The following is a 24,057-nucleotide window of genomic DNA, read 5'->3' as shown; positions in this document are numbered from 1 at the left end:
TTTCAGCTAGAGTTTGCCAGAAGGCAAGTGGGAGACTCTGAAGTCAGCTGGAAGAAGGTTCAATGGTCTTATGAAACCAAAATTGAGCTTTTTGGCCATCAGACTAAAAGATATGTTTGGAATAAGCCAAAAACAGCACATTATCAAAAACGCACCATCCCTAGCATCAAGCATAGGGGTGGCTGTATCATGCTGTGGGGATGCTTCACTCCAGCAGGCCCTGGAAGGCTTGTGAAGGTAGAAGGTAAAATGAATACATAAAATTACAGGGAAATCCTGGAGGAAAACCTGATGAAGTCTGCAAGAGAAGTGTAACTTGGGAGAAGATGTGTTTTCCAGCAAGACAGTGACTCCAAGTATAAAGCCAAGGCTACACAGGAATGGTTTAAAAACAACAAAGTTAATGTCCTGGAGTGGCCAAGTCAGAGTCCAGACCTCAATCCAATTGAGAATTTATGGCTGGACTTGAAAAGGGCTGTTCAGTCATGATCCCCATGCAATCTGACAAAGCTTGAGCAGTTTTGTAGAGAAGAATGGGGAAAAGTTGTAGTGTTTAGATGTGCAAAGCTAATAGAGACCTATCCACACAGACTCAAGGCTGTAATTGCTGTCAATGTAGCAGCTACCAAATACTGACTTGAAAAGGGTGAGTAACTATGCAATCAATAGTTTTGCATTTAATAACTAATAAGTTTAGATTAATTTGTAGTAAGCTGTTTTCATTTTCACTTTGACGTGAAAGAGTCTTTACTGTTGATCAGTGTTTTAAAAGCCAAATTAAATTCACTATGATTCAATGTTGTAAAACAATAAAACATGAAAACCTTCGGGGGGGGGGGTGAATACTTTTTATAGCCACTGTAAGCTAATCTTATATATTTAAATATAGCGTTCTTTATGCTTATTGTGCATTTTTAACGTTACATTGTATCCGGAGTAACAATCATTTTGTTCTCCGTTACATTTGTGCACTGAAGAATGACAATAAGCAATCTTAAATTTTGAATATCTAATTTTACAGAGAAGGCTGGATAGCAAATAAAATAGGAGTCCTGGGAAATGATTATTTTCTTAACCAATATGACCTGCAGGAGTTAATATTTAAGCTCCAACTAAAATCAGTTGACTTGTTATAGGTTGGGGATTGAACCTGGAAATTTAGATAGCTTAGCAAACATTTAACCAGCAACAGAATCTAACATGTTAAAAATCACCAATAGCCTATACCCAAAGAACCTTTACAGAGGGGAAAAAAGTGCAAACTGATAAATTATGAAATGAAAAGCTATTCATTGCAATTTATTTTAGGCAATTTCTCAAACTTACAGAAAGATTTATCTGTTCAGCAAAGAGGGCCTGAAAATTTCAATAAGCTATTTTGGTAGGATTCAAGAAAATTTCATTTTTTAAAAAGAAGAATTGTAAGGCTCTGCATGTGAAATTAAAACAGGAAAAAAATCCTCTTTAGTATAATATCTGTCAATCTGCATATTTGATATAATCTTAACCCCAAAAATGTTCTCCATCAATGATGAATGTGGGCTCCTGTAAGAGCTGTCTGTAACAAGCCAGATTAATGTGATTTAATCACAAACTGTATATGGTTGAATATTTGTCACACAGTCATGAGTTTTTTTTAAATTTGGGTATTATCTTACAATGGTTCTAATATTAAATCTCCTACCTGTGGCCACTGCAGAATACACCATCATCCCCAAGGACTCTTGCAAATTTCTACAAATGTGTGGTGGAGCACATTCTGACTGGTTGCTTCACAACTTGCTCTGGAGCCTCCAATGCAGAGGATCGCAAGAGGCTGCAGAGAGCTACAGACCCAGCCACTTCCATCACAGCCACGCTCTCACTGCCAGTTGACATGTTGGAAGAGGCAGAGCCTCGAGAAGGCAGTACCCAGAATGGCCCTCACTAGCTGTAACATACCCTCTTCTCATTACTACTGTCAGGGAGGAGGTACAGAGCCTCAAGACCCTCACTCAGCGTTTTAGGAATAGTCTCTTCTGCTCTGTTATCAGATTCTGAATGGTCCACGAACACTAAATGTTATTAGTCTTTTATGCTATTTATTTATAACTTAAAATAATGGTTATATCTTGAACTAAACTGCTGCTGCAAAATATCAATGCATGTCAGTGATAATAAGCCTAAATTCTGATTCTTTCAATTTAGCTGTTTATAAAGTTTTACCAGCAGCTATGAGTGGGCAAGATGGGTAACTTATTATAATGAGAAACCTGACAGATCATTTTGATTGCCAATTGGGCTGTGAAATATCCCAAAAATACTTACAGTACTGTTGTATATCATTAGAAGTGATTGTTTGTGATTGATACTAAACATTTTTGACAAGTTTTTCACATGTGGATGAAAAGTGGGACAGGGTTCAAATTAGAGGGGGAGAGTTGGTTCAGCAACAAGAATGCTGAAGCTAATTTTATCCTGATCATGTATACACACCAGCTGTGACCAGAGTGGGACTTCAGAATGCTCTTCCAAATTAGCGCAGAGGCTTGTGTCAATACCTAAGCGAAATCAGCAAACTTAACCCAACTTCCAAACAAGTCTTTCAGATCGGAATGGCTCTGCACCACGTCAAGGAGCACTGAATTACACATTGAGCTAATTCAACTGTGTTGATACCAATTTCATTAACTACAAGGTGCATATGTGAAATTAAAACCCCCCTAGGATTTCAGTACTGCTGACCACTGAGGTACCGGAATATCTAAACTCACACCATAGGCAGCAATTGCAAAGAAGAAACCTGATAGCTGATTGGCCAGAGATGACAGGCATAATTTTAAGAATGGCATGATTAAGCCCAGTGAATGAGAAGCTCTTTTGGAGAATGCAGGTGCTCCACATTTTGATATTCATATTTTACCATACAAGAGCATCTGGTTGAATTTGAATGGACATCCAGAACCATAGGCATACCAGTATGAGTGGGGTAATAACAGAAATAACGTACTTGCCCAAACTAGCCAGCTGAATTTGACTTTTTACTTGGTCATCACAAAATGACATTTAAGACACTGTGAGTTCCAGGGTTGCAGGCAGCTATGATGGAAAATCTTTGAACTATATCTCTGTTTTCCTCTTTGCAGATGCTGACTGGCTATCTGAGTATTTACAGCATTTTCTTTCTTATTATGGACATGATCTATCTTGCTGCTGGACTAGACAGATACTATAACCAACATAACATTACATCTCGAAGTCATCAGTGATCTTAGAGCAAGAATCCTCCAAATAAAAGTAGGCGAAAAGATACATTGAACCAATAATCAAGTGAAAAGCTGATTGGCTGACATGTTACCTAAATATTTGGGCTAATTTATAAATGAACAAAAAAAGGCAGAATAAAAACTGACCTGAAGTATCAAATGAAATCAAACTATAAAGATTGTATCATAACATCATTCTGTTGATTTGACACTGGAAATATTATGCAAGTTTTTAAAAAGCTCCCGATTATTCTTTGGAAATATCTTTGAAACATAAAGCAACTAGAAACATTGAAAAAGATAAAGCAGTGTTAGAAAAAGCTCAAACTGTTAAAATCATTTAGTCATTATATTTTATTCCTAAAGAACTAAAAGTTTGCATTTGGTACAATCAGAAATGAAATTATAAAATTTCTTTATTTACCATTTTGTGGTCTTATCTTGTGTGTGTATGACTTCCTTTTCAGCTAACTTTGATCCACTACATGATTAATCAGTAGTCTAAATTGATCTGAAAGCTTCATGAGATGGATATAGTCCATTTGAAAATGAACTGAAGTTCTGACTACATCTGATGAAGTGCTTGAAGTTTATCAAGTGACTTCCTTCAGAAAAAGAGTTCACTAAAATAGAATCCTTATGACAACTCCTGACCTAGCTTAATTGAGGGATATCCTGTCACAGCCTGGCATGAAATCTGACATAAAGTCCAGTGGTCACCTGATGACATCACTTAGTACAAGCACGTGTGTGTGGGTTATGGGCTATCTGTTTTTAAATGAAAATATCACAATAACAAAGTTGTTGCAGAAGTAACAAATTCTCACATCTTTACTACTAGTTTTTGTTTACTCAATACCATATATTTTGGGCAATTTCCAGGCCCAGGTAACAGTATCTCCTTAAGGCTAAATAAGGTCATACATATGGAGTGGGAAATCTGGAGGAGGGAGGGAAGTATGTTACACATTTATTGGGTCCAATACTAGAGCTACCTAATACTTATTGTTCTTAAGACTTGAAAATTGGAAGCTAAACAGATAAGATGAAATATCTTTACAGATGATATATTTTCAGCAAGACACATAGCTGCAACTTAAATATTTTTAAACAACAGGAATGATTGTCCTCTGATTAAGAGTGGTTATTTTTAAAGATACCAAAAATAGCAGAAATAGTCACCATTCAAAATATTTGTGATGTGAAGAAACCATTTTGTTTTACTGGACTTGAATGACCCCCAAATAAGTGATGGTAGTATAGTGGAAAACAGCCTTTGATTGTACAGAAACTTTAAATTGAAATATTATTCTGTCAATCAACTTTGCCTCCAGGAATACAGGCAAGTGGCATCTGCAGTCCACTTTAATGCACAGCCAGTCATGGAAAACCTGACTGACACCATATTCAGACATTACTCAAGACTTTTGGATGTTTTAAGCTTCTGTGTTTAATACATTACTAACATTCTGTTCCGTTTTAGACAGCAAAATACAACCTTGTTTTTGGTTGTTGGGGGGGGGGATTTCTAAAAAAAATTCCCTTGAGGCTAGGTTACCAATTTATTCAGACCAGTTTCAATTTCAATTAAAATACGTTTTTGTCACATTGTTGCATTTTTTACAGAAAGACTGTTTCTGACCTATCTTATGATTGTGCAATGCTAGAAATGCTGTCTAAAATAAATGTTCACTGACTCTGGAAACAACTTAGCCAGATATTTTAACAGATGGTTGTTTCTTTTCCTCCATAATTGACTAAAAAGGGACAGGGGAATGTAACTCAACTCTTAGAAAATTAAGAAAAAGTAACTTTGAAAGTTTGGCTGAAGCCTTTCATATTCTGATAATAGATCAAATCCAAAAATCCAACATTCCTTTTTCATTGCAGATCAACATGCTGCAGATGATGTCATGATTTTGCCTTATGCAGAGTTTCACCTGTAGCTGCCTAAGAGAGCTACAGTAACAATAGCCCTCTGGTATCTTTTACACATTTTTAATTGCACAAATATTTCAGATGATTTCAAAGGGGACTGATCACTTTCTGGCATTCTGTCTTTTTCTTCTGGTTATTTCTCCCCATTATTAAAGAAAGCTTTAACTCAGTGTCTCCGCACTTATTTTGTAGAGTGGGGGAGGTGCGTTCTCCCTGTGTAACCTCTGCAACTAATTGCTGACATATTTCCTGCCAAAGTGGAGATCTGAGCAGCTCAAGACAGAAGCATGAAAACCTACATTACAGAAAAAAAGGCTACCAAGAGACTCCAGCAAGCCCCACACCTCAGCATTTTCTGTTGTACCCTGTGCTGGTTCTCTGCAAGGACATGCTTATTGGCCTGTTAAAACTTCCAATAGAATCCAATTTCACACTCTCAGTTCTTCTATTTACTAGCAGCACCGCCAATCAGAGAGCTCAAGTCTTAACATTCAGTTAGCAGACTGCCAGCCATTGCATACCTAGTGACAAAATGCCTCAATTTTAGTTCATATTTAAAGTACATTAACAAGTAAAACAGGTGGGAAGTGAATTTGTAAGCAAACAGTCCATAGGGATGAACTGCTGTTGGTAGGAGGTAAGGCTCCTGATAGATATAGCTTATGTAATTTCCAAGTCATTTTATTTTGAAATACAACATTTGGGATTGAAAGGCCATTCGTGGATTTTGTAGGCCCTAACCAACTTCATTTCTGTAGAAAGAATCACAGCGTTAAGTTGGTCTGAGCTTTTCAAGTTAAATGAAAATATTATTGCCCAAAGAATTGGGCAAAGACACAGAATTTAAACAGCAGACTTCCAAGTTACAAAGCAAGTTGTGGGCTGTGACTTTGAAAGGTGTCATAGGAAAGGCAGCTGCTAAAGTACAATCTCCACCCACTGTCACTCACCACACCAGCCCACACAATACAGCACACCCAGCATCCTACAGGACGCAACCCCTCTATTAGGCATTCGAAACGCAGGATACACGACCACACTACACCCTGAGAATTCCCTGGCTAGCTGAACACGCAACTATTCATTGACCCCTGCCCAGTTAGTCTCACTTCCCACTGCATATCCTGTGAGTGGGCTGGCAATGTTTCTCAATGCTTTCCATACTACCACCAGAATCCACCAACCACCCTTATCCTGGAAATTACAAGTCTGATCTTTTAAACATTCCATTCTACTCCAATACCGACAGAGCTTCCTGCTAACACACTCCCTTTTATGACAGCCCTTTCATTGGCAGCTACCAGTTTCAGCTGTTAAACAACTCCGAATAGGTCAATGTGATCACAGCTTTAACTCTTGAGATTCCAATTACAATTAGAAGGCCTGAAAATTTTTGATGGTAACACATGAACGTTTTCAGCATTAAAATATTTTAGTTCTTTTTTTCCTCCTGTTGGTATTAACCAAACTAGGAAAAGGGCTGTCTGAAAAAAGAAAAGCAGCAGACAATTCCACTCTGAGTGAGAGAGGAGAATGTGTGCGTGTGTGCAACAGTGCATGTGAGGGACAGAGGGACATAGTTGACAGAAGAGATCTAACTTCATTGCTCAGTTTTGTAATACACAATCACCAAGTAATCTGCCATGAAATATTTTGGATTATTTCTTGGCTAGAAAGTGGCTAGTTCAGAGCTTTAACCAGTCAGATAGTTCTCATAGCACTTCTAAAATATGAGATGTGCAGGGAAACCGAGAAAATATGGGCAGTGAATAAGGTATAACTGCAGTCAGTTGAATAGGTTGAAAAGTGTCTATTTTAATGCAAGAAGCATCAGGACCAAGGCTGGCGAACTTAGAGTACACATCAGTACGTGAGAGGGTGGCATTGCTAATCAGGAACAGTATTACAGCTGCAGACAGGGAGGAGGTCATGGAAGAATGGTGTATTGAGTCAGTGTGGGTGCAAGTAAGGAGCAGTCACTGTTGGGAGTATTCTATAAACCCTCCAATAGTGACAGAGACACAGAAGAGCCAACCGAGAGGCAGATTTTGGAAAGATACAAAAATAACAGGGTTGTTGTTATGGCTGATTTCAACTTCCTTAATATTCATGTGTGAGAAAATTGTAAGTGTATACTGTAGTTGGGGTGGAATTCCTCAGGTACATCCAGGAAAGATTCCTGTGCAATATGTAGACAGGCTGACAAGAGCAGAGTCTATACTGGATCGAGTATTTGGCAATGAACCTGATCAAGTGACAGACCTCTTGGTGGGTGAGCATTTTGAAGACAGTGAACACAACTCCCTGACCTTTACCATAGCCTTGGACAGGGATAGAAACAGAGAATTTGGGGAGGGCAAATCATGATGCTATCAGGCAGGAAGTTAGGAGCGTAAATTGGGAAAAGATGTAGTCAGCAAAATGCCCAATGGAAATGTGGAGGTTGATTAGGGAGCACTCGCATGGGTTTCTGGATAGGTTTGTCCTGCTGATACAGGGGAATGGAACCATGGTTGACACGTGATGTGGAACATCTAGTCAAGAGGAAGAAAGAAACTTACTCAAGATTTATTTATGAAGAAAGGAGCAGATAGGCTCTAAAGATTTACAAAGTAGGCAGGAAGGAGCTGAATAATGGAGATAGGAGAGCTGGAAGGGAACATGAACATAAGCAAGATTAAGGAAAGCCTCAAGGCGTTTTCAACACATGTAGGATGACTAGAGTGAGGGTAAGATTGATCAGGGTTAGAATTTGAAATGTGTTCCTGGAGTTGGAGGGGGTAAGGGAAGCCTTTAACGAATCGCTTGCTTCAGTATTCACTAGTGAGAGGGACCTTGATGAAGGTAACGACAGTGTAAAACAGGCTGTTATGCTGGAACATGCTAACGTTAAGAAAGAGGATGTGCTGGGATTTTTGAAAAACATTAGGATAAATAAGTCCCCAGGATATACCCCAGGTTACTATGGGAGATTGCTGTGGATTTGGCAATGCGCTTCGAATCCTCACTGGCCACAGTAGACTGGAAGAGTGCACGTTATTCCTTTGTTCAAGAATGGTGGTAGGGCTATTCCTGGGAATTACAGAACAGTAGTGGGCAAACTATTAGAGAGAGTTCTTAAAGACAGGATTTACAAGCATTTGGGAAAGCATAGTCTGATTAGAGATAGTCAACATGGCTTTGTGAGGGGCAGGTTGTGCCTCATCAACCTGATTAAATTCTTTAAGGAAGTAACAAAACAAATGTTTGAAGGTAGAACAATAGATGTGGTACATGTGGATTTTAGTAAGGCATTTGAAAAGGTTTCCCATAGTAGGCTCATTCAGGGTGTCAGAAGGCATGGGATCCAGGGAAACTTGGGTGGATGAATTCAGAGTTGGCTTGTCCACGGAGGCAAAGGGTGATGGTATTCTGTTTGGAGGTCAGTAACCAGTGGTGTTCCACAGGCATCTGTTGTGGGACCCCTGCTCTTTGTGATTTTTATGAATGAGTTGTATCAGGAACTGGAGGGGTGGGTTAATAAGCTTGCGGATGACACAAAGATTGGTGATGTTATGAACAGTTTAAGACCATAAGACATAGGAGCAGAATTATGCCATTCAGTCCATTGACTTTGCTCCGCCATTTGATCATGCCTGATCCTTTTCTTTTGCCTTCTCCGCATAACCTTTCATGCCCTGACCAATCAAGAACCTATCAATCTCCACCTTAAATGCACCCAATGAATGACTGTGGCAATGAATTCCACAGATTCCCCAACTTCTGGTTAAAGACATTTCTCCTCATCTGTTCTAAATGGATGTCCCTCTATTCTGAGGTTGTGCTCTATGGTCCTACACTCCCCCACTATAGGAAACATCCTCTCCACATCCACTGTATCTAGGCCTTTCAACATTCAATAGGCTTCAATGAGATCATACCCCCAACTCATTTTTCTGAATTCCAACAAGTACAGGCCCAAAGCCATCAAGCACTCCTCATATGATAAGCCTTTCATTTTCGGAATAATTTTTGTGAATCTCCTTTGAACCTTCTCCAATGTCATCACACCCTTTCTTAGATATTGCTCACAATACTCCATGAGGCCTCGCCAGTGCCTTATAAAGCCTCAGCATTGCATCCTAGTTTTTTTATATTCTAGTCCTCTCAAAATGGCCTTCTTCACCACCGACTCAACCTGCAAGTTAGCCTTTAGGGAATCCTGCATGAGGACTCCCAAGTCCCTTTGGCACTTCAATTTTCTCCATGCTTAGAAAACCGTCTATGCTTTTATTCCTTCTACCAAAGTGCAAGACCGTACACTTCCCAACACTATTCCATCTTCCATTTCTTCACCCATTCTCCTAATCTGTCTGAGTTAAGATTTCCTAACCTATGGTGCATGGACTTCTCGGTTAATGGTAGGGGTCCATGGCATAAAAAAGGTTGGGAACCCCCAGTCTAAGTCCTTCTGCAGCCTTCTGACTTGCTCAACACTACCTAGCCCTCTACCTATCTTCATATCATTTGCAAACCTGGCCACAAGCTTGGCCAATTCCGTCACCCAAATTGTTGACAAATAACATAAATAGAAGCGGTCCCAATACAGACCCCTGTGTAACACGACTAGTCACTGGCAGCCAATCAGAAAAGGATCCCTTTATTTTCACTCTTTGTCTCCTGCCAATCAGCCAATGGCTATCCATGCTAGTATCTTTCCTGTAATACCATGGGCTCTTATCTTGCTAAGTAGCCTCATGTGTAGCACCTTGTCAAAGGCCTTCTGAAAATCCAAGTACACAACATCCACCAAATCTCCTTCGTCTATCCTGCTTGTTATTTCCTATCCTAAGAAGGTTACAACGGGACATTGATAGGATTGAGAGCTGTGCTGAGAAGTGGCAGATGGAGTTCAACCTGGAGAAGTGTAAAGTGATACACTTTGGACAGTCAAACGTCAAAACAGAATACAGGGTTAACGGCAGGATTCTTAGCAGTGTTACGAAACAGAGGGATGTTAAGGGTTCACGCCCATAGATCGCTCAAAGTTGCTATGCAAGTTGATTGTTAAAAAGGCTTATGGTGTTTTGGCCTTCATCTGTCAAGGGATTGAGTTCAAGAGCCGTGAGGTAATGTTGTGGCACTATAAAACTCTGGTTAGATCACACTTGGAATATTATGTTCAGTTCTGGTCCCCTTATTATAGGAAGGATGTGGAAGCTTTAGAGAGGGTGCTGAGGAGATTTACCAGGATGCTATCTGGATTAGAGAGCATGTCTTATGAGAATAGGTTGAACAAGCTGGGGCTTTTCTCTTTGGAGCGAAGGAGGATGAGAAGTGACTTGATGGAGGTGTACAAGATGATAAGAGGCAGAGATAGTGGATAGTCAGAGAGTTTTTCCAGACAGAAATAGCTAATATGCCCGGGGGGGGGGTATAATTTTAAGATGAGTGGAGGGAAGTATGGAGGTGGCTATCAGAGTTGAAATGCAATACGGGGGGTGGTAGCAGATGCAGATACATTAGTGACATTTAACAGACTCTTAGATAGGCACATGGATGATTAAAAAAATGGAGGGCTATGTGGAAAGGAAGGATTAGATTGATTTTAGAGTAGATTAAAACATTGGCACAACATTGTGGGCCAAAACGCCTGTACTATTCTGTGTTCTGGGAAGTACAATGAATTAATTACAGATCCAGGTCAATTCTGTTAAGCAGTGGATTTAAGAGTAGGAGCACAGAGATTCTCCTCAGATAGCTTTGCTTGGTACAATGATGAACTGGCTATGGCATCACAAATGTGTTTCTTACCCAATTCCTTCCTCTGCTATTTCCGTGGATATTTAAAGTACAGTTAGCATCTCCATGAAAGTAACAGAGCAGGCAGTATTGTGGACAATCACTGTAACATTAGCAGCAGTCTTTTTGGCCCAACAGTGCGATTAGTAGGAGTCATATTTCATTAATGCCAAAGGGATAATGATTTCTGTATGGTGGAGTGTTCATTTGGATGGAAGCTCAGCTCAATCTGCCAGCTGGTTACATTACTGATTGTTCCAAGTGTCTTTCCATCTGAAATGTCTCAGTCAGAAAACCATATTCATGTCTTTTGCTCTATAGAAAATAACATCAGGTAGTCCAAGTGTCCATCTACCCAGATACCACCACCATAAGTTTGAGCTGATGCTATGAAATAAGAGTGTTGAAAAAAACTCAAAAAATCTGATTGGATAATAATAATGACTGTCTCATTAGATTACATTTGGAGGAAGATTTGGACTGTCTCTCTTGACACCACTGGAACTGAAAAGGAAAGCAGGTCTGAATAGAGATAATTGTACATTCATTCTCACAGCATTTAATACAGTAGGAGAATGCACAGTACATTAAATAGAGTATCATAAACTATGACTCTCCTTAAACTCTTAAGGTCCTCTTCAAAATTTGTATTGTTCTTTTAACACTTTAATTTTAGAGATGAATAAACTTACAGTGTGTTATTGTACCTAAATTTATCCCAGCTACTTTTTATTCCACATGTCAAGACTATTTGGATCAATAAAAGGATCTCAAAATCCTAAGTCAAAGCACTTTATTTTTTATTTATTATTTCAGCTCAGTGTTTTGAAAGCAGATCTCTTCTAGAATGGAAAAGAGCTTGAATCAAATACTCCAGAAATGTGACTGGGCACTTCCCTTTGTGGTTCACTTTTGCTCATCTGACATGACTTTCACATTGGAGTATTGCTCACATGACATCAATCTCCATGTAACATCGCTTCCGGAACCCAGACTGACCTGGTGGTTATTAGCTATTGATGGAACATTCCTTGTTCATCACATTTTCATAGTGCTATTTCAGTCTGAACCCCAAATTCGGGAGAGTTCAATTGGTACCTCCTCCTTCAGAATCCCCCATGAAGATTCCACTATTCCACCCACAGATTTTACCTCTCAACACCTTCCTCCAAGCTGTACCCTTGAGCCTCAGCTCTTTGATCTCTACCTCTGATCTCATGACGAGCCCAGGACACTGCAATCAGCCCTGACCTACATCTGCCATCCCTGTATGGCACTATCATCCCAATCCCTGTATGGCACCATCATCCCAATCCCAGGATTCAGTCAGCTCCTTTTACCTGTCCATCTTGAGGTCAGAACCTCGAGTCTGGCCCCGGTGCCATATTTCCCTTTGTTCCTGGGACTAAGTTTTCAGCAGCGGGCCTACAGTCAGATGAGTCATTGGTGTCCTACAAAATCACCCTGCAACCCAACCTCTAGTGCGCACCGCGAGCTCCTGACCAAGAAAATGTAAAACAGTCTGTCAAAGCCCTTAATTGAGTATAGATTACATGGATTAAATAATTGGCTAACAGGGGGAGTGAATGAATCCTGATTAGGTCATGACATGTAAGGGAATACTTTCAGGTTCAATCAACCATGTGCTCACACACACACGCTTCAGGGTCTCATTAAAAATTACCAAATACATTCCACAAACCAGCCTGGCAGGTTAAACATTATCACGGGAAGAGAAGATTTAAAAGAGTGGAATTCCTAAAAGTACCAACACAAGCCTTTAGCTAAATAACTAAAGAGTGTTGGGCTAAGGGAACCTAGCTCACTGCCTTTAGTCAATGCTTATGGCAATTCAACTGCTCTGGTGATATTTGTATCAGGGAGTCTTTTCCACACACAGCAATCAGCGGCAAAAGACTGCAGGTCTATTGACTACCCAGGAATAAGGCCAATTAACTTTTGTGCCTAAGCACACCAGGTTTTTCAGTCCAGGTTATCACTCTATCCTCTACCGAGTAATCCAATATATCCCAAGAGGCGTACTGGCAGACCAATTACTCCTCCCGAGGCTCAAAATTGGACACGCTCAGTGATCTAGAAATCAGTTCAGTGACTGTTTAAGCACCAGTTGGTAAAATACCTGATTCCTTTACAAGTATTTCTTGCTCTCTATGGTCCTTTAAGAACCATCCCGGCATTTTACATACTAATCCACCCTGGATGTCTGAGACACTGACTAGCCAACCTTGTATTTTGTTCACCAGACTATTGTTGCTGTACAGTCACTACGTTCACTACAAGAGCACAAATGATTCGAAAAGCCAGAATTAGCTTGAGCTCTGCATAAAAATATCAAGGGCTAAATTGGGTACCCCCCAAAAATAGGTCCAGAGGTTGAAATGTGTGATTAGCCCATGTCTGTTGATCACAAATCAGTCAGCACTCCAACTTTGTGTTTTTTCTACTCATCATGACTGCTGTGTGCATCCACTGAAAGCCTGCTTGCATTGCCTAAAGTCAGCCTGCACCTCTTAAAGGGAAGGTAGCTTATAACCAAAAGCAGATGGAGGATGTGGCCCAGGAAACAGTGAAGAATGGATTAACATGGGAGAGCATGTAGCCTGTTATTGAGGCTGTGTTGAAGATTGTGGTAGTGGAGGTAGGAAGTCGCAGAGAATCCTGTATTCTCAGGGGCAAGGAGGCACTTTAGACAGATATTAAAGAGGCATTAGAGCAGAAAGAAGTTAAGTCATATCAGGCGGAGAGCTTGGCGACTTGGATGTGCAGCTGCAGAAAGTTCAACATCCTTATCTGAGTAGTTAAGATCAAGTGCCTTCACTGGCAGTGCTTCCTGCTTCAGGCAGCTCATCTATCAGTCAATAACTAATTGTCTTATGTCTCTTTACCATTACCTACTGCTTTAACCTTTACACCAACAGCCGTTCATACTGTTAACTACTCAACCAAGAGCAACCATGAAACCCAAACACAAAAACACTAATGCATCCCCCTCGCTCTTGCACAAGCAGAGACAGCAGAGGACTCCCTTGTGGTTCTGGTGAATCTGAACACATCAGTGTTATTGCCAGTCTTTGCTGGTAGCAACACATCTGAAACCTCGTTAAAGGAACCCATACCAAGTGGCAATACGGCCTCGCGGAGAGCTCCGAGCTTGCTTACCCGTCCCACGAGAGCTTGGTAATATTGGTGGCACAACCATGGATCTGAACACCTTGTGACACCTCATGGCTAATGTCACTGTGGCAATTGGCTGCCATCCAAGGGTTGCGTGCTGTCGTGAGTGCCCAGCCTGCTGACGAGCAAGGTCCTCTTGCAGCTTTACAAGCCAAGCTCAGCATGCTGGTATTGCTTCCAGCAAGTTTCAGGTGAATCTGAGATGTCAGAGCAATTTGTCCCAAATAGACTGTCGTTGACTGCAGTAATGACATGGTGGTTGAAGATGTTGACTTTTCTCAGGAAGAAAAATCGTCAGGCCTCTGGCACACAGTGTCACTGTGACCATCCCCGCTCGGACCAGTTAGATTGCTTTGCACACTGCTGCACCTCATGCCTGAGCATCAGCAACTTCCCCCGGCATGGAGGAGGACAGGCACACAAAACCCTAGGGGGAGCAGCTGACTTTTCCCTGCACTGGAAATCTTGTCAATGTTACAGCAGCTTTTATATTGTGCACGGTGGCCAAGAAAGTGCTGTGTTGGTCAGTTTCACTGCATGAACAAGGTACGAGATGGCTGGCGTTTGGGGAACTGAGTCACACATTTAGTTTGATTCTTTGTGGTCAGTTCTGCAAGGCAGAAGCTCTGGTTTGCCTTTCCTCTTCCTCTCTTGCTTTTCCTCCATCGTCTCCTCCTCATTGACTGAGCTACTGCAAGGCTTTCTCCTTGTGAGGGCAAGGTTATCATTATCACCCACTGTCAACTGCTTCAAAGAACCAGAGTGGTGAATTCTAGAAACGCTTAGAAGAAATCAACCAGCCACCAGCCTGCATGTATCTGACACTGCCTTTAACTGTGCTGGAGGCTCGGGATAATCAGGAGGAAAGGAGCTTCCCCCTACCCCACATCATATGTACTGCTATGCAAAGTTAAGTGATGTCATTGGCAGGAGTATCAGATTCCATAATTGTACTCAAATCAGTACAGAATGCCGATTGACATTACAACCCGCTTCTGACAGAGATCAGATGGCACCTGGTGTGATTTGATGCAAGTGCATTAGTGCTTGCACAGGCACCACTTTGGTTCACCCTTGCAGCAGCAAGACTGCAAGGGTGAACCAAGATTTTTGGGCATCGCCCAAAAAATGCCTCTTCAGAACTTAACAGAAATTTGGCAAGCTGAAAGAGGCCTCATAAAAAATGAACCTCATATCTGTATGTGGGCTGCCTGGTGGCTAAAGTTCATCAGATTAAGAATGCATTTCTGTACAGATCAAGTAACACCATCGGCAGCATTACATTAAGTCTCCTCGCAGAACTTTACTGTCCTAAATAGGTCTTTATAAATTGAATTTTTCCTACATCATTAGAATAATTAATAACTCATTTTAATATATTCTGAGGAGTTCAATTCCAACATCTTGCACAGAAACTTTACTGTGCGTTACCTTAAAGCTGAAGTAACTGCAACCCTGAATTTATCCATCAAACTCCACATAATGTTTTCCAAAATTGACAAATTACCACCTGCCACAGGCAGTGTGTGGGAGCGGGGGAGGGGGAGGATAATATATGCAGGTTTAATCACTATCTGCTAGCAGAACTTGGAAGACATTCGTTCTCTTGGTGCTAAAGAAGTGGGAAGCTCAAATTGATGCAAGCTGTACAATGCAAAAAAAGCTTGAATCTCTAAACCGTGCTCAGATGGGGGATCATGTTTGAAATCTTGACGAGGCCCTGCCAGCTGAACTCAACATTCCTGGTGGAGCTTCCTAAGGAGATGAGGAACAAAGGGTTAAGCAGGCTTCGTGCTTGCACTTTGTTATGCTATGGTATCTGCTGGTAATTTGTAATCTCTCACCCAAAGCAGATAACTTCAGTCTTACTTCCACATCACATCATCTGCCATCGTTATGGTTCTCTCAATCCTCTTGTCAATATCCTGAATCCTCCTTCCTGCTCACGATCCTACATGGCTTTGAATTGCCAACAACTTTGTATTCTGTCTGATGTCAGTGGGGTACCCCCAACTCCATGCATTGTCATGTTGCTGGCTAGCCTCTTGTGAGGGACCATTTTAAAGGCCTTTTGCAAATTCAGATATACCACGTATCTATTCTGCAATTCACATTTGCTAAATTAGTCAAATATTATTTTCCTTTCAGAATTTGTAATTTTTAGATCATAACTTGCAGCCAACATTACCTGCTGCAAAATTCTATTGTGCATGTGACAAAGGTTGACATGAGCAACAGAACAGGCTTTGTGTGTTTAATGTGCTTAGAAACATCTCCACAACTTGCTTTTCCTTTGCAGAATACAGGAAGGGAACAGATTGTGGCTCAGGTGATTCTGGGGTTAGCTGAAGACCAGGAAAGGATATATGTAGCATTAGTTAAGGAGGTTGGGTAAAGGTGGGACCTCAAAGCTTTGTCTAAGAAGTTGGCGACGGGGATTGTGATTGGCTACAAGTGTGGTGGCTCCACTGTCAGCTGGGGATGGTTGTTTGAGCTCAGGATGTGGTGGTGAGATTCAGATTTGAGTATGATACTTGGAAGCCCAATGGAGAGGCACAGCAAAGCTCTAAGCTGCCTCTCATCTCCTGGGGCAGGTGCCCTTTAACACAGAACATAGAATATGGGAGCAGATTTTCTGCCAATCATGACACCAAAGTAAACTAATCCCATCTGTTGGTACTTGGTCTATATACCTCTAATCCCTGCCTGCTTCTGTGTCTAAGTACCTCTTAAACTTCAACACTGTCCCCGCTTCCACTACTTCTGAGCGTAAAAAATGTTGTCGACACTTGAGGGCATTGGTTCAAGCCAAGAGAGGGAAAGTTTAAAGGAGATGGTTCCAGATTGGAAAAAATACTCTGATTAACTATCGTATCTATGCTCCTCATAACGTATGTACTTCGATCAGGTTTTCCCTCAGCATTTGATGCTCTTGAGAAAACATTCCTAAGTCCGTTCAGCCTCTTCTTTTTGCCTTTACATTCCAATCCAGAAAAGTTCTTCTGAAACCTTTCACATCCTTCTGATAGTGTGGTGACTCAAACTTAGCACAATTAATTCATTTCAAGTTTTAATTGTCATTTAACGATATATGAATACAGCCAAATGGGACAGTATGGGGTCAAGATGCAAAGATACATTTCCAACAGTTAGACACAGTAAGCACACACAAGATCACAATCATGTAATGAGAGTCCCGAGGGCCACCTCTCCCCTCTTCCCCACGACGCTGCAGCTTTGGCCTAACCAAAATGTTTTATACAGCTACAACATGACTTTCAAACCATTATGTTCAATGCAAAAAAAGAAAACTACTGAACAGCATAGTCAAGGGAGAGAGAAACCGTCACATTTCAGGTTAAGGCATTCTCTACACTGGTTTGTTTCATGCTCTAGATTTCAGAACCTCTAATCTCTTGTGCCTCTGTCTTATACTCAATGCCCAGACCAATGACGGCAACCATGCTTTATAAATACAAGAAAGTCTGCAGATGCAGGAAATCCAGAGCAACACACACAAAATGCTGGAGGAACTCGGCAGGTCAGACAGCATCTATGGAAACGAATGAACAGTCAACTTTTCAGGCCGAGATGCTTTATGCCATTTTTACCACTTGATCCACCTGTATTGCCATCTCCAGGGGGTTATGGGCTTGCACTCCAAGATCCCTCTGAGCATCAATGCTTCAAAGAGTCCTGCCGTTTACTTCAGAAGAGCAGTGAAAAACACTAGCAAATTAACTCTTATGTTCTGTGGACAACAGGTTGAGCAAGAAACCAGTTTTAAAGTTTCCATCAGAGACAACAATTCTGTATATCTACAGAGGACCTTCCGGCTTGTATTCTTTTCTCACTCTGGTTCGGTTAGTTTGGCTGTAGACCAATAGTTTCAGTCAGCTACTGGATGTCTTATGATCTTGCAGCATTTAGTTTGAGTCCCCCGTGCGTTTATCACTCACATGCAGAACTATTTTTATTTCGTAGCAACTGTGCTACTTTGGTTGGATAACCTGTGGGGACATGGGGTTTTACAAGTTGTCCCACTGCAAATGTCCTTTCATCCCAAATCTCTTCCTGCTGTACTTCGTGTACCCCCCTAGGAGGCACTATTATGATGCTCAATTACCTGGAGTAACTTCATTAAAAATGACCCTGTGCTAACATTTACAGTTCACTGTGCTCCCCTCCTGTCTCTGACGTCCACAGTTTTTCTTCATGTAATCTCACTGACATTAACATATGCAGCTGAAATATTACCTGTACAACTGATCCATCAGCAGACACCTAGTCCGCTTTGCTGTTTTCAACTTTTCTTAGTGCAGCAACACAGAGAATTTTTCTGATTTGTTGCTGGTCTAAGCTTCTTAACTCCTTTAATTTGTATGAGACAGTTGCAGATCAACAGATCACTGACTGTGGTTCACAACCAAGAAATGGCATCACCTCCAATCTGATCAGAAGCAAATCAGAAAGTATAAAAAGCAAGGTACTTTTTCCTTAAGCAGTTAGTCAGCATTGTTTTATGAATTAGAGAAACACGTTCAGTAAACCTCTTAACTAAATCCCAGCTCCTAAGGTGTTCCGCACCAAAGAGAAATATGCCATGGTGATAGGCCCCTAAGCCACTGAATCCACTACTGACATCAATCAACCACTTGCAGTAAACTCTTAGTCTAATTCCCTTTGCACTCCCAACAGTTGCCACCAGGTTCTGTCACTCACCTACACACCAGGGACAATTAAACAACTAAGCCGTTCGTCGTCAAACGGTACAATACAGAAAGTCATACCGTGCTGGTCTGAGGAAACAGGTGAGTTTCTACACAAATGCTTCGAGTCGGCAGACTGGTACAAGACTCAGCAGCCCAGATGGGTACAATATGTAATCACCACAGACTTTATCCGCAATTGTGTTGAGGACTGTGCACCAAAGAGACCAATCCAAGGTGTTCCGAAACCAGTTATCTTGGATGAACTGGAAGATCCACTTCCTACTGACGTCTAGGACTGTGGTGTTCCGATCAAGTGACCCTGCCCGTTTCAATAAATTGAGATACAGCCTTTGTAAAGCTGCCGGGGTGACAAGAGAAAATGCCAGTGCAAAAATCGAGGCCCAGACCAACCGTCAGACACGGCAGGGCTTGCATGTTATAACAGGCTGTAAAGCAAATTCAGGCAACACTGATGACAGCAGTGCTTCCCATCCCAATGGACTTTTTGCATTCTGTGCCTGTTTTGAGCAGAAGGGCTGTAGAGTGCCACCATCCTCTTGCACAGCCTCCAATACACCTGAACCCACAGTCCAAGTTCAAGTGTAATTGTCATTCAACCGTACACATGCATACAGCCAAAGAAAACAGCAATCCTCCACGGCTAAGGTGCAAAACATAGTACATACAGTCACACACGGCACAGAACACATATAATTATCACAGTACGTCCCGTCACAAAATAGTATGAGCACAAATCTGAGTGGCAATGGCCCGAAGATTGATGGTGCACGGTGCATGGGATGTCGTCCTAGAGCCAGGTCACCAATGCAAACATAAAAATCAGTCTTCCAGGGAGTGAACCTGCGGAAAGCATCTGGCCCAGATCACGTACCTAGCTGCATCTCTACATCCTTCAGACATGTTTAACCTCTCCTTGCTTCAGTCTGAGATTCCCAGATTTCTGTTTGAAGAAAACTACTATCATGCCAGTACCTAAGAAAAACAAGGTAATATGCTCTAATGTCTATCACACAGAGGCTCCAATATCCACCGCAATGAAGTGCTTTGAAAGGTTGGTCATAACATACGTTAGCTCCAGACTTCCAGACGACCTTGACCCACTGCAACTCACCCACCCACCAAAGAGGTCCATGGCACCCACTATCTCCCTGACCCTTCACTTCTCTCCGGCACATCTGGGCGGAAAAGACACCTACGTTAGAAGGTTGCTTATTGACTACATCTCCACTTTCACTACCATGACTCCAAGCAAACTCATCTCCAAACTCTTAAATCTGGGACTGAACACTTCCCTTTGCATCTGGATCCTTGGCGGTCGGGAAGGATAGGCAGCAACAGCTCCATTATGATTATCCCCAACACTGGTGCCCTCAGACCCTGTACACTCACAGCTGTGTGGCCAAATTCTGCTTTAACTCCACCTACAGGTTTACAGATGACATCACAGTTTTCGGTGGTACGCTAAATAACGATGAGTTGGAGGGTTTGAAAGGAGATAGCAGGCTTAGTGACATGGTGTCATAACAACATCCTTTCTCTCAATAACAGGAAAACAAAGAAGCTGGCCATTGAGGTGAAAACAGGGTGACACATATGCTCCTGTTTACGTCAATGGTGCTGAGATCAAGAGGGCTGGGAGTTTCCAAGGAGTGAATATTGCCAGTAGCCTGTCCTGTTCGATCACATTGATGCCACGCCCAAGAAAGTTCACCAAGTGCATCTACTTCGTCAGGAAGCTGAAGAAATATGGCATACCCCGTTGAGCCGCACTGATTTTTATTGGTGCACCACAGAAAGCATCCTATGTGGATGCATTGCAGCTTGATGGGGCAACTGCTCTGCCCGTGACCACAAGAAACTGCAGAGAGTTGTGGACATAGTTCAGCAGCCTCCCATCCCTGGACTCTCTACACTTCTTGCTGCCTCAGTAAAGCAGCCAAAATACTCAAAGACCATACCCACTTGGAGATATTCTCTCCTCTCCCCCCCACCCCACCTCCCATCAGGCAGAGAAGCCTAACGCTTGTACCTCAAGGCTCAAGGACAGCTTCTACCCCATTGGTTTAAAACAATTGAATCATTCCCTGGTATGGAAAGATATACTCTAGACTCACAATCTACTTCATTGTGACCCTGCACCTGCATTGCACTTTCTCTGTAACTGTTGTGCTTTATTCTGCGCTCTATTACTGTTACTACCTCAGTGCACTGTGTACCGATCTGTATGAATGATAACCAAGACAAGCTTTTCACAGTAATAAACCAATTTACCTTGAGATGTGGGAGGAAACTAAAGAGCCAGGGAAAACTCACGCTGCCACAGCGAGAACCTGCAGACTCCACACGGAGGCTCTGAAAGTCAGGACTGAACCCATGCACCCTATCAGCTGCTCCACTGTGCCATTATTCTAATGCTGCACATCCAACACTACATCAGCTGACCGTGCTAGGAGGAGGATTCCTGTCCACTCCCATGCTATACAGTCACACAAGTGGTGACCTTCGTCCAAATGGCCATTCTTAAAGGAGGATTGTATGGTGATTCCCTGTTGTCAGCATGCCTAACGATTTTTGTTGCTGACCCTATTCAGTCCTCGCCTAGCTTCAGGCCGGAATATCGGCAAAGCCCAGGAGAGCCTGGGTGGCTCTCAGTGCAAGCTGCAATGACAAAAGTGGTGCCGGGACTTCCATGGTTAAAATCACTCAGCACCTGTCAAAGTCTTAATGTGAACACATTACAGCTATTTTAAAAAGTTACTTCCTTAAAACTTCTAAAGATCTTAATTATATCAAATAAAATGCTTGCTTTTCTCCCAGCAGCCAAACACTCTTATTGATTTCTTGCGGCAGAAACACAAGAGATTCTGAAGATGCTGGAAATCTTGAGCAACACACTCAAAGTGATGGAGGAACTCATCTATGGAGGGAATAAACGGTCAACATTTCAGATGAAAGATTTCAACCTGAAATGTCCACGCTGCACGCGCTGCCTGAACTGCTGAGTTCCTACAGCATTTTGTGTGCCTTGCTCAGTACCTGTGCTAGGTTAGCTTGGCGCAAAGTTCAGCAGCTGAGAGCTAGGAATTTTGCAGAGCTTTGGGAACTATCCAGCCATGGACATGTCTTCAAGCAGAGACATGGGATGATTTGCACCATTACATTATTTCCTAATATCAGCTTTGACAAACAACAGTATTAGGGACCCAAGCAACACACATCAAAGTTGCTGGTGAACGCAGCAGGCCAGGCAGCATCTTTAGGAAGAGGTACAGTCGACGTTTCAGGCCGAGACCCTTCGTCAGGACTAACTGAAGGAAGGGTTAGTAAGAGATTTGAAAATGGGAGGGGGAGGGGGAGATCCAAAATGATAGGAGAAGACAGGAGGGGGAGGGATGGAGCCACGAGCTGGACAGGTGATTGGCAAAGGGGATATGAGACGATCATGGGACAGGAGGTCCAGGGAGAAAGACAAGGGGGGGGGAACCAGAGGATGGGCAAGGGGTATAGTCAGAGGGACAGAGGGAGAAAAAGGAGAGAGAGAGAAAGAATGTGTGAATAAAAATAAAAAAACGGATGGGGTACGAGGGGGAGGTGGGGCATTAGCAGAAGTTAGAGAAGTCGATATTCATGCCATCAGGTTGGAGGCTACCCAGACGGAATATAAGGTGTTGTTCCTCCAACCTGAGTGTGGCTTCATCTTTACAGTAGAGGACATGTTGTTTACATGTTGTTTGCGTATTAGGGACCCAGTGGATTCCAGGATCCCATTGTTGATTGACCAACACACAGCAATAGTATTGATAAGTAGAGTAGGCAGGTATCACCATTGGCTCATGACCAGAGGTGATAGGTTCAAGCTCTACTCTATGTATCTGTACACGAAAGCTAGGACACACTTCAATGCATGTTGATTGGAAACGGTATTGTTGGAACTAATAATCTTCTTCGATTGGATTTAAAAATCAAGATGTTGGATACAGATGAGTTTTCCCTGTTATCCCATGCGATATTTTGCTTTTAGTAGAAAAACTGCATTAACTGGTCATGATCTTGTTGTTTATGGCACCTTGCTGTGCTCAAATAGGCTATAGAAATCCACAATGATTATGTAATTAGCAATAACGTGTTCTGGAATAATCTGTAGTCATGAACAATGTAATTTAAATATATGGCCTCCTTTGCAATTTTAAAACACGACTTGGAAGCACCCCTATGAATAGAATTCAGGATAATCTTATTCTTCTCCTAAAGCAGAAGCACTGTTTTGAACTTAATCCAACATTTTCCTGCTGGTGAACACTATTGCAATCATATCTAACACTTCTACATAGGAAGCATTCAGCATTAAATTCACCCCAAATACATTTTTAATAAAATGATTCGACCATTGACACAAGTCTCACCACCTACACAAGTGCTTTCACTAAGTCTACAATATAGATCATTAGTTTGCAGGCACAAAATCTGCAAAGGCACAACAGCTTTCAGACTGATTAACAGATATGTGAAACTGTTTCTCGTAAAAGACACTTCAAATAATACCAGGTGAACGTATAAGAGAAGCACAGTTATATAAGTGAACAGCAAACCAACTTAAATTAAAAGAAATGATTCATTGGTCATTTCTTCACACCTACCTCCAAGTTCCAGTGTCTTCAGTTTAAGTCCTGCATACGATTAGTCAACATCATATGATCACCTGACTAATGCTGAAAAATCAGCTGACTTCCCTTGCAAGCTTGCTTCAGCTAAACAACTTGTTTCCATGGCACTCTATCATGTGAGCTGTGACAGCACCAGCTGTCATTTCTGATGAAGAAACTGGGCCCCACTCAGCCTCTTTCTTTTTTCTCTCAGCCTCACTATGGATTAACATATTTCCCGGGGAAAGGCAGTCTAAAACGCACAAAAAGAAACCTCATCACATTTCCAGACTATTCCTACAAAAGCAAACTTAGCAGCATCTTCCTCTGTATGTAATAACTCCTGTGTGAGAGAGAGAGAGAGTGTGCAGGAGTGAAGAAAGAGAAGTGGGAGGGGGGTGTGCAGAGAGGAAGGGAAGCTCGGCATTCCTTAACACTCAGTCAGTTTTGCTAGGCTCCAAGACTATTTCCAGTCACAGAACATAAACTGCATTAGTCAGAGCTGAAGACCACACACTTTGT

General features: G+C 41.8%; 1 long non-coding RNA gene across 1 annotated transcript in view; it reads right to left on the bottom strand.

Moving 5' to 3' along the window:
* The window catches only part of LOC140199779 (uncharacterized), a 47,227-nt gene extending 23,664 nt beyond the window's left edge, over positions 1-23,563 (bottom strand). Inside the window, exon 1 of the long non-coding RNA XR_011886488.1 lies at positions 23,530-23,563. This is a non-coding gene — a long non-coding RNA (uncharacterized lncRNA). The remainder of the gene's footprint in view (positions 1-23,529) is intronic.
* Between the last annotated feature and the right edge of the window lie 494 nt (positions 23,564-24,057).

Source organism: Mobula birostris, chromosome 6 (genome assembly GCF_030028105.1).
Source record: "Mobula birostris isolate sMobBir1 chromosome 6, sMobBir1.hap1, whole genome shotgun sequence".
In the NCBI taxonomy this organism is placed as follows: Eukaryota; Metazoa; Chordata; class Chondrichthyes; order Myliobatiformes; family Myliobatidae; genus Mobula; species Mobula birostris.
The sequence above is the reverse complement of the archived record's forward strand: the minus strand, read 5'-3'. Positions and strand labels throughout refer to the sequence as shown.